Source organism: Pleurodeles waltl, chromosome 4_1 (genome assembly GCF_031143425.1).
Source record: "Pleurodeles waltl isolate 20211129_DDA chromosome 4_1, aPleWal1.hap1.20221129, whole genome shotgun sequence".
NCBI lineage: Eukaryota > Metazoa > Chordata > Amphibia > Caudata > Salamandridae > Pleurodeles > Pleurodeles waltl.
The window spans coordinates 26409210-26417768 of NC_090442.1; positions in this window are offsets into that span (position 1 = coordinate 26409210).

The following is an 8559-nucleotide window of genomic DNA, read 5'->3' on the forward strand; positions in this document are numbered from 1 at the left end:
GAGTTACCATTGTGAAGCTACACATAGGTAGTGACCTATGTGTAGTGCACGCGTGTAATGGTGTCCCCGTACTCACAAAGTCCGGGGAATTTGCCCTGAACAATGTGGGGGCACCTTGGCTAGTGCCAGGGTGCCCACACACTAAGTAACTTAGCACCCAACCTTTACCAGGTAAAGGTTAGACATATAGGTGACTTATAAGTTACTTAAGTGCAGTGGTAAATGGCTGTGAAATAACGTGGACGTTATTTCACTCAGGCTGCAGTGGCAGGCCTGTGTAAGAATTGTCAGAGCTCCCTATGGGCGGCAAAAGAAATGCTGCAGCCCATAGGAATCTCCTGGAACCCCAATACCCTGGGTACCTCAGTACCATATACTAGGGAATTATAAGGGTGTTCCAGTAAGCCAATGTAAATTGGTAAAATTGGTCACTAGCCTGTTAGTGACAATTTGGAAAGAAATGAGAGAGCATAACCACTGAGGTTCTGGATAGCAGAGCCTCAGTGAGACAGTTAGTCATAACACAGGTAACACATAGAGGGCACAGTTATGAGCACTGGGGCCCTGGCTGGCAGGGTCCCAGTGACACATACAACTAAAACAACATATATACAGTGAAATATGGGGGTAACATGCCAGGCAAGATGGTACTTTCCTACACACATGTACAAGCCATTTAGCATTTCTTAACAGGCCGAACTGCTATTTTGTGTCATTAAGAAATGCTAAATGGGCTTTTTAGATGTACAAGGCCCTTTAGGGAATCGTACATTGCAATTTCTACTCTATAGAAACCACAATTTTTGATCCTCTGAATAGGAAATCGCGAATAGGGATCACCTATTTGCAATTCCTATTCAGATGTACAAAGTATTTCCTAAGAGCGAATTGGGCATTTAGGAAATGCAATTACCATCGACTTCTAGTCAATGATAACCATGTGCAATTTAAAAAAAAAAGTATCCAAAAAAGATTTTTTTAAAGTGCAACAGAGAACACACATGCCCCCTATGACAGATATGTGCTCTACATGTGCACCACAATATTTGGGGTGCATTTTGGGGGTCTTTTGCTCAAGGCCATCCTTGGTTTTGCATTTCCCAAATTACGCTATTTGGAAAAAGCAAAACCGGGCCATTGTTACAAATGGCATGGGATTTTCTAATTGCCATTTCCTAATAGCAATTCCTACTTTGTATTAGGAAATCGGTATTTTAATACATTGCATTTTACATTTCTTAAATAGTGATTTCTATAAAGTCGCTGTTTAGAAAATGCAAAATTGCATCTACGTTTTGCCCTGATAGAGGTAGTAAATTAAAACCCATTAGGATAATTATATTAAATTAATAGAATTATTAAAAATAGTTACAAAATATTAATAAATATCATTTAATAAATAGAACCCTAAACATTAAACTGTTATTATTAAAGTATAAAACATTTTAAGAACCTTTTTAGAGTGTAAAAAAGAATGTAACAATCAATATAAATAAATTGTAATAAAATTACTTTTAATTAATTCTATATATCACTTTTTATAATTATGAATGCATAATAAAAATAGGTTTTCCTCTAGTCGAAATCTTTTCCTTTTCTAATTTAAACTGTTCCAAAATAAATGTTATTTAATTGAATATCTTTAAACTAATGGCAGATTTTATTTAAAATTAAATTAATAGTGCTGTGACTTTTTTTCTTCTTTGATTCTATATTCTGCCTGCTTCCTCCAGGACCCGCTCGCAACACAGATTATTCCTGCTACATCGATCTTTGTCTTCTGCTCCCACCAGGAGATTTTCAAAGAACAAAGTAACTTGTGCCACTGTAGTTTGAAGTTCTTTAACAGTGTTCTTCAACTCCGAAATTCTTTCCTCTGCTCTGGAGACTCTCTCCTACCTTACAGAGGCCCTGCCTCAGCACTGCAAATTCATACCCAACTCACCCATTTTGGTGTAGGCATGTTCTTGATTATTGTATAGCCTGCAAGATTAAGGCCATCAATGCAAGTTTGGCGGTCCTGTGACCACTATGTTGGCGATTGCGTACCGCTGTATTACGAGTTTGGCAGCTGTACCAACAGAAGACCTCCAACGGTCTGTCAGCACTACGAGCCAGCACAGACTGGCACGGTCACAGTGAAGCACAAACAGGCCGGCCCGAACAGTGTTTACACCTGATTCATCACAAGGTTGCACACCGCCAATTTGACCATGGTGGTCCAGCCACCAAATATCAGGAGGTGGAAACGAACAGTATAAAGGGAGACACTCACCTGCAGGGAGCATTACATGTCTGGAGCTGCTATGGGGCCATTCTTAAACATCTTTCCGCTGCTCCTGCTCGCCAAAAGACAACAAAATCAATGCTGCTGTGGACAGCAACCGTAAGTAACCGCACCTACCTGTATCATGATTTTTTTAAACAACTTGTGCCGTCAGCACACGCATCGAAGGGGGTATAACACGAGCAGCAGCTACACTGTTCATACAGCACACACTCACAAACATATATCAACATGGACATGTACACACTCACAGCACACACCCACTTTGGTCAGCACACTCACAATGCACTGCAACAATACACAAATACACATGGGCACACAGCTTAGGCACATGGAAGGCCACACAACATTGTCACACACAGCAACAACAACACATATACAAATACAAATCACATACTCACATTCAACACTGCCCAGGGACTGTCCACACATACAGCACACAATTCTATCAATGTGGCATGGAACATATACAACATCACCAGTACACAACCTAGGCAATGGACACACACATCACATCGCAATGGAAGCACAATGGCATACACAATAGACAGAGAGAAACAAATAGATAAAGAGCACCATACCACCAATACCTGTACAGTTGGAATGGGAGCATCAGGAGCATTCGGGGAAGGAGGCTGCACTGGGACACATATCATGTTGAACATGCCCCTCAAACAACACGCACACAGGAAATTACCCTACATGGATCACAGGGACAAACAATACAAAAAACACAGGTCATGAACTGCTACACAATAGGGAAGGGCAAGACAGCAAAGCACATACAACTCATACATGGGACATACCTCTACACGAACTAGCTGCAAGAGACTCACACCTAAATAGACACATGCAGAGGCAAATGCAAACACACATAACATAACACACTCCATGTCTGAACTAACAAAACTCAAGCTGACACACATCACATGTATACATGAGCCAGATCAGGGGGACAAATCTAACACCTTACATGCCCACGTTGGACAACACAAAAATAATTACTTACCATACCAAACAGTACACAATGCCATCACACCACCATTGCATTTACACACACACACATATCTAGACACAAAACACATACCCTTCTCTTGGGGGACAACAGCACTGCACACAGACTCATATACTGCAAACAACCGCACATGGAGCAGCAAGCTGGCTCAAACACACACAACTGGAGGCACAAAATCAAAGTCATGCAGGAACAACATAAAGCTAAAAAGGGAATTGCAGGACAAAGGTGTACCCAAAAATACAACCGGGGGGGGTTTATTATGAACAATGGAAATGTCCAAAGGCCACAACTGCACACAACTGATGGCACAAACTTGACTACTAACTGCCATGTAACCTCCACAAGAAGGGGCATCAAGGGGGCAGGCAGGCATCTCAGGTATTATCCTGGGGGAGTGAGTGGTTGTCTGACATGTAAGTGTGGATGTCTTGGGTGTATGTTTATGGGAGGTATGCTTGTGTGTGGTGAGTCTGTTGAGTCAGTGATTTAGGGCGTTTATGTGTCTTGGGATTAGGGTGGGTGGAGGTGCTGGGGGATGCTGTGGTGGGTCGGTTTCTGTTGGGGTGGTGACTGCAGGTATGGTGGATGTTGTGGATGTAGGTGACCTACCGGGCCAGCGACTTGAGACCATAATGGGTGAGTAGCTGCGCTCTATAAACTCTGATTGATTGATTGATTGATAGGTGTGTCAGTTGTGGTGTCTGCGGGTGTGGTGCTTGGGGTGGATGTCTGAGGGTTTGCTGGGGTGGTGTCTGTGGGGAGGATGGGTGTAATGGCTGTGTCTGTTGTGGTGTCTCTAGGTATGCTTGATGATGTGTGTGTGTGATGCTGAGGGTGGTGGGGGTGTTAGGAAAAGTTGTGACTGTTGCTGTGTCTGCAGGCGGATGTTGTTTGTGTGCATGCCGGTGGTGAGTCCTGTGGTGCATGTGTTTGTGTGCGCTACCTTTATCTGTTAAGGTGGATGCCTGAGTATCTGGTTGTGTGCTTTGGGTAGGTAGGGGAAGGGGGTATTTAGACTGGAAGGTGGAGGGTGACTGGCTGCTGCCAGTGAGGAGGTCAGATCCTGAAAAGATCACTATAGGCCAGCCATTTTACCATGCATGGCTTCCCGGAATGCATTAGTCTATTGTAGTTGACTTGCCAATCCCTGGATGGCATTCACAATAGCGGACTGACCCACAGAGATACTTCTCAGGAGGTAAATAGCCTCCTCACTGAGGGCAGCAGGGCTAATAGGGGCTGGGTGGAGGTACCTGCGGCAAAGGAGGCGCCCACTCTCTTGGGTGAGCGGGCATGGGCAACTAGGTGGGGAGCAACAGCGAGGGCAGTGATAGAACGGGGTGGCAGACAGGGATGGTATTGTGGGTGGTCCCCGATGGGTCCGCTACCACTTGGGAGTGGCCACTAGAGATGACATCTGGTGATGAGGCTGTCCCGGTCTCCTCCGTGGCACTCCCCTCACCCTCCAGGCCACTGGGTCCCTCTGTGTCGGTGGTATCTTGATCCCATGGTCAGATAATTCCCCACTCTGTTGTGCCCTGTCTCCTTCGCCTGCCTGTACTGATGCTTCAAAAAAATAGAGAAATAGGGTCATAACATGAACATAATAACACTTCAATCACAACTTTGAGTGACAAACAAATACCATCAGGTCAAGTAGACCCCAGCCCATACATGGGCCACAACATAGCCATGCATGCCATTTTAACTTACCAAAGTTAACTACAAGAAAATCAAGATATCAGACTACTACAGTTGCATGGATGAAGTCTGACAAATACCACAACCATAAAACAACTCGCTGACCTCTTCATCCTCAATGCTGTGCCACATGCAGCAGACCACAGATAACTTGTACTCAACAATAGCATTGTCTTGTAAAGAACCCACCCAGATGTTATACACAGGTTTGTGGACACATCCATTCTGCACCTTCATAATGTACCAACATTTTGGGATGAACCAAATGTCATCAAGCTATCTCAGATACAAAAGCACAATATCCCTAATTAGTGGCAATGGAAATATCCACGTCAAAACTGACACATGTCAAAAGTGTACAGACAAGTCAAGGAGATAATATTGATATCACACAGAGAGGCCCTACATGTGTCACTGAAATGAACACCATTGATGTCAGGTTCAATATGTCAGAGTAATGTTTCAAAGATACACACAACAATGAAGCAGTAAACCACAGGATAATTACCACTAATGTCTAAAACCCATGACAATGACATCATGTGAGTGTGTCATTAGTACACGTACGTATCTTGAATGTTGTAGAGACACCGAACTTGCAAGCACTGATAGTAGCACTCAAACCTGTTGTTCAGTGAGGAGCAACATCACTACCCACATCTCAGACATGCCAAACACGGTTTCTGTATGTGGATGAATGCATGAACACAAACACATTTGATGTTAACATCACTGCAAGTCACTCCATGATGCATGAGGGAATAATTCTCAATCCACATGTGCAGTGCACTCTTCAACAAGATGGCACATCTACATTCCAGATGACTTACTGTGATGCATGAAGGTATCTGTCAGATAATACACAGGCCCTCATTCTGTCTGTCATTCTGAAGACCGCGGCGGGTATTCAGAGTTTTCCCCTGGGCTGGCGGGCGGCCGCCAAAAGGCCGCCCGCCAGCCCAGGGGAAAACTACCTTCCCACGAGGACGCCGGCTCGTAATCGAGCCGGCGGAGTGGGAAGGTGCGACGGGTGCAGTGGCACCCGTCGCGTATTTCACTGTCTGCAATGCAGACAGTGAAATACAAAGCGGGGCCCTCTTACAGGGGCCCCGCGACACCCCCTACCGCCATCCTGTTCCTGGCGGGCGAACCGCCAGGAACAGGATGGCGGTAGGGGGTGTCAGAATCCCCTCGCCTTGGAGGATTCTTGTGGGCAGCGGGAAACTGGCGGGAGACCGCCAGTTTCCCCCTTCTGACCGCGGCCAAACCGCTGCGGTCAGAATGCCCTGCGGGGCACCGCCGGCCTGTCGGCGGTGCTCCCGTGTCCAGCGGCCCTGGCGGTTGCAAACCGCCAGGGTCGTAATGAGGGCCACAATGCCAACACACTCCTGTCTGTGACACAACATGGACATTAACCCCATTGTAAATGTACCATTACAACAGTTTCCCAAGCACATATATCTGAGAGGATACAGACATCATACCATCAACATGGCTAGGACATGCATTAATTGCAGATCAAAAATGTTAACTAGGAAGAAAAATGAACATGTTGACATGTAGGCACAGGAATGTTAGCTACAGTCATGGAACATGATGCATGTCAATGGACATTCCCCACTTACCAAGAGAAAGTATCTTGCTACATCTGCAAACTATTCTCCATGTAAGCCATGTAACATCTATGCTGGGCACAAACACACCACAGACTTCAGTGAGGCACCAGCATCCATCATATAATGAGGATAACTTGCTTCTGGGTGGCAGATGTCTACATACACATATGCCCTGACACATGGCAGAGGACAGTGATTCATAATCCACTTACCTTTGTCCAGTGACATGCTAGAGACGTTTTTTCGGTTCAGAAATCACACCCACTACAACTACAAACAGTACATGATTTTTCACTGTACTCCGCCATTTGTGGTCCCTGCAGAGGAAGTGGTTTGAGGATTCTCCCCAGGTTTGGACTGGGTCCCACGTTCAGAAGGCAAGGTACACCAGTTTGATACACATGACATGTCATCACAAACAACCTCCCATCTTCTGTGTGACACATGGCTCATCCCTAATTGTCAGGGGCAGCAGTCAGTACATCACTCAATCACCTGGCAATGGAACAAGCAGGAATTCGCTGTGCACGCACCCCCTTGTGGCTGCTGTTCATCCCTCAAATGTCCATCCATATCTGGGTAGGCCACCGCCAGAATGCGGCCCATTAGGTGGGTCATGGTCTGACGGGCACCCCGCCCACATTGGGAGGACAGCCCTGGCTGGGCCTCTGCGATATTCCAGGCCCAGCATCACTGGTCCTCCCACCTCTTGCGACAGCGGTCACTCTGCCGGCTGTGGACCCCCAGGGTCGTTATCCTGCATGCATGCAAAAGACAAGACAGAAAATTATGTCCACAGGTCCCATACAAAATGGCTGAGTCACATGCATGTCAGTACACAAAGCTAAGAACATTCTGTTTTGCATAAACTGCCTAAGTGTGGCACGTACCAGCCACTTCCCTATCTGCAGACCAACCCTGCTCGGTCCTCTGCTAACTAGGTTGATCAACTGACATATTGTGGGACATGCCCTGGCAGTCTGACAGAGAGTACAAGAACTATGGAACACATCACAGGTCAGTGGCTTCTGATGCCACACCGACTGCAGCTCCATGGCCTTAACTTCACAATCTGAAACACATGGGCACAATCTAGCCTATGAGGAGGGAACATATGGTAAATGTCAGGAAAACTATTGTCAGCGTTGTTAAATTCTTCCCTCAGCAAAAACGATTCCCCTTTTCCTTGTACCCACACTGGTGGCAGCGGCGTCCTCACTCCCGGTGGCACTTATGGAGGCTGTTCTTAGAACTAGCTATTCAGGTTTAACTGCCACTCAAGATGGTGGCTGCAAATCCTTGTGAGGTCAGCGCTCTAGTGTTTCTACCTTAGTCTCGTGCTGAAGCTTCCCTCCAGCTGTTTCTCTCTGGGAGCCCTGCACTTCAACTGTCATCCCGAGGAGAATGAGCAGTGTTACTGAGGTGCTTCGTTTCATAGAGAATTCTTCCAGTTTTGAGTAATTAATTCTTTTTCTTGTCATGATGTGTCAAAGCCCAGCTCACCTGAGTTCTTGTTCAGTTCTGATGGAGGTTGAAGACAATCCGACCCCACCCTGAAACTGCTTGTTCCAGCACACTAGTTTTTAAAACAGTGCACTAAGAACAGAAGCTCAAGGGAAGGGGGGAAGTGGATAAAATAAAAAAAAAAGAGACAACACCGTTCTTGCGTTTCCACTGTTGAAGTGCTGCACAAATCTGCGGCCCTTTCTGACTTCTGTAGAAACTGGTGCCTAATGAAACATAAACAAAGAACAGATAAGTGCAACCTATTCCTAAATGGGTTCCTAACTATCCCTGTATTTATTAGAAATTCTCTTCTAAAAGTACCTCTTGGATCCTGGTCTCTAGTTTCCAGGTTTGGAATGTGTTACTGCTCTGGGATGTGTTTTCTATTACTGTAAAGCTTCTAAAACATTAAACAAATACCATTATCAGAA